Raw genomic sequence first — 3976 nt, 5'->3', positions numbered from 1 at the left:
TGTGTTTGAGTTGGTTGTGTTGTATGTGTTATGAGTGGCATAGATGCCCATGATTGAAGTGTTGGATGATTAAAAATATATGGTGGTTGTGTTGAAGTTTTAAATTGAAGGTTGGAGTTGACGTGATTGTTTGAGTTATGTTTTAGACGCAGGAGTTGCCATTGTTTGTTTTGGAGATGTACTTGTTGTTGGTTTTGTGTTGGTTATAAGGAATGTATTAATGTTGGGTTGTTTCTAAATGCTTCTGCTTGTAGGCTTGCCTTAGTCCATTTTTGAATAGTGGAATTTTGTTAATTAAGTTGATGATCGGATACGAGTTATTAACATGATAGTGTATAATTTTCTATTTAGGTTGTGACATTGATAGAGCTCGAGTCTAAAGCTTAAGTAACTCTTTACAAGAATCAAGTAAGCAGAGTTCCTATACTAGTTTTGCACAAAAGAAATGAAATGAGGTTGCTTTGAAAATATGCATGTTTATCTTTGAAAAGAAATCTAAAAAATGACCTCAGATGTTTGTTTTGCATATGCATAAATCCTATATAATCAAGGAGGATAAGATGGAGGAGGATTCTGTAAATCAATAACTGATTTACTGGAATCCTCTACAGCCCCCCACAAGCTAAGAGTGGGATTAACACACACTCGAAGCTTGGATCGAAAAAAAAGATAGAGATCCCATGAAACACTCTTGGTGAAGACATTGGCCAATTGTAGGTGAGACGGAACATGTTGAAGACGAAGAGTTCCAGCAACAAGAAGTTCACGTTAAAAGTGATAATCGAGGTCGATGTGTTTGGCGTGCTTATGGGACACGTGATTGGAGCTAAAAAAGATAGCACTTTTGTTATCACAAAGAAGTAGAGGCCGATGAGTTAAGGTGACCCGAAGATCACGTAGAAGATGAGTGAGCCATAAAACCTCAGCAACAGTGAGAGCGAGAGCTCGATATTCGGATTCGCAGCTTGAACAAGAAACCGTGGGCTGTTTCTTGGCACTCTAAGAGACAAGATTATTGCCGAGATAGATGGAGTAGCCAGAGGTGGAGTGTCTAGTGTCCGGGCATCCAGCCCAATCGGCATCTGAGTATGCAACTAAACCCATAGAAGAGGATGAAGTGAACTTGAGGCCAAAGTGAAGTGTGCCTTTTACATAGCGAAGTATTCGCTTGACTGCTTGGAAATGAACAGCAGTAGGTGCATGAAGAAACTGACTTACAGAATTGACTGAATGCGCAAGATCCGGATGTGTAATTGTCAAGTATTGTAAGGCACCTACTAATGAATGGTAGATAGTAGGATCTTCAAATGGAGCACCTTTGGAAGAGAGCCGTTGAGAGACTACCATAGGAGCTGGAACGGGTTTGCTGTCCAGAAGTTGTGCACGGGCCAATATATCAGTAGCATATTTTACTTGGCTGAGGAAGACGCCGTCTGGAATGTAATATGCCTCGAGACCAAGAAAATAATTTAATGGACCTAAATCCTTGATAGCAAACTCGGCATGCACTTGGGTAATAAATCGATTTATGAGAACTGAATTATTCCCAGTGAGGATAATATCATTGACGTAGAGTAGAAGATAAATCAAATCATCCTGCTGATTAAAAACAAATAAAGAAGGGTCCGTGCGGCTGCAAAAAAAATCAAGTTTTAGTAGAAATGAACTAAAACGTTGAAACCAAGCACGTGGTGCTTGTTTCAAGCCATAGAGAGCCTTCTTTAATTTGCAAACATGGAAAGGATGGCGAGGATCAACATAGCCCGGGGGCTGCTCCATGTAGACGGTTTCATGAAGAATGCCGTTGAGAAAGGCATTTTTGACGTCGAGTTGACACAAGGGCCACTTGTGAGACACTGCGAGAGAAAGAACAACACGAACTGTGGAGGCTTTGACCACAGGGCTGAAAGTGTCCGTGTAATCGAGTCCAGGAAGTTGAGTATAGCCCTTTGCAACGAGGTGCGCTTTGAAGCAATCAATGGACCCAACAGAATGAAATTTAGTTCGAAAAACCCATTTGGAACCAACAATATTAGTATTGGATGGCTGGGGAACAAGATCTCACGTATGATTTGTTTGAAGGGCCTTCATTTCGTCGTCCATGGCAGCAAGCCAATCTGGATTTTTGGCAGCCGATTTAAATCCCTTAGGCCCAGAGGTGACAAGCAGAGCATGGAGCAATGGTGAGGACTGCACAAGGTTGAGATGGACTGGATGCCGTGTCTTAAAAATGCCAGATTTTGCACGAGTAACCATAGGATGAGATGCACAAGAAATTGATGGAGTATTGGCATCAGGCGGGGCCATAGAATTAGTAGATGAAACTGCAGGCGTTGTTGAGGTAGTAGACGCAGGTGCAGGTGAAACTACAGGAGCTGTTGAAGTAGCAGATGCACGTGTAGGCGCAAGTGTAGTCGAAGAAGGAGTTGACGCCATATCAAAGGAAGAAACTTGCAAAGTGTCATTTGTGCAAAAATGACAAGGAGCAGGGGAGATCTGCGTAGTAGTGGGCGAAGATGTGCTGGGAGTGTGTTCAAGAGAGTAAGGCTCGAAAAAATTAGAAAAGTCAATATTAGCGATAGAGTTAGCACGAGAAGTGTTTGAAAATGGAAAAAAATTCCCATCAAAATGAGCATGCCGTGTAATATATGTGCGAGAAGTTTCAGTGTCAAAACGACGGAAACCTTTATATGAAGAGCTATAGCCAAGGAAAATACATGGCAAACTGCGTGGAGAAAATTTATGAGGTGCATAATCACGCAAGCAAGGGTAGACTCGACAACCAAATGGATGAAAATTTTCATAATTAAGAGACTTACTAGAGAGAACTTCAAAAGGTGAAAGACCACCAAGAACGGGCATAGACAACCGGTTGATAATGTAAGTAGCTGTGCTGAAAGCGTCAACCCAATACCGAGGAGGAACGTGAGAGTGAAAAAGGAGGCAAGACTAGTTTCCGTCACATTCCAGTGTTTGCGCTCAGCTCTACCATTTTGAGAAGGAGTGTATGGACAGGACATTTGGTGATGAATGCCAAATTGTCGAAGGTGAGATTGAAACAGATTACTTGTAAATTTGGCGCCACCATCGCTTTGAAAAATTTTAATTTTGGTGGAGTGTTGATTTTCAACCAATGTTTGGAATTGGAGGAAAATATTAAAAAAATCCGATTTCAATTTCATGGGATAAAACCAAGTAAAACGAGAGTGATCATTAATAAATAGCACATAATAGATATAGCCGAAATTAGATTTGACGGGAGCGGGACCCCAAATATTGCAATGGATGAGACCTAAAATATAAGTATATCGTGTAGTATTTGGGGAAAAAGGTAAACAATGACTTTTAGCGAGTTGACAAGTAAAGTAAAGAGATGGATTGGGCAATAGAGAAGTCAGAAATAATTGTCCTTTTTTATTCAAAATAGATAAAATAGAATGATTTACATGACCAAGGCGAGCATGCCATAATTCAAAGGAAGCATGTAAATTTTTATTCCTAAGGACAGAAACAAAAGCAGGGTTGCCACAATTCAGCACATAAAGACCACCTTCACATTTACTGGTTGCCACCACTGTTCCTGTGACTCGATTCTATACAACAAAATTATCATGAGAAAAAGTGACAGAGAGAAGGAAATCAGAAGTTAGTTTGCTGTTGGACAACAAGTTTTTGGTAAGACAAGGGACAACAAGAACATCTAAAAGTTTAAAATTGGAAGAAGGAGAGTACGTGCTAGTGTGAGTAATAGGGATAGAAGCACCATTTCCCACTATTACGTAGTCCTTACCATGATAAGGCTCAACCTTTTCCAACTGAGAAGAATCAGGTGTCATGTGAGCAAAAGCGCCGGTATCAGTGAACCAATCAAACTCTGAACCATTTGAAAGAGAACAGGCCGTGGTGAAGGCTTCAGCAAGGTGGGTCGTAGGTTCGTTACACTCATAACGATTCTAACAGGGATCGGAGTATGCCC

The sequence above is a fragment of the Juglans microcarpa x Juglans regia genome, chromosome 1D (genome assembly GCF_004785595.1).
Source record: "Juglans microcarpa x Juglans regia isolate MS1-56 chromosome 1D, Jm3101_v1.0, whole genome shotgun sequence".
NCBI classification, from domain to species: Eukaryota; Viridiplantae; Streptophyta; class Magnoliopsida; order Fagales; family Juglandaceae; genus Juglans; species Juglans microcarpa x Juglans regia.
The sequence above is the reverse complement of the archived record's forward strand: the minus strand, read 5'-3'. Positions refer to the sequence as shown.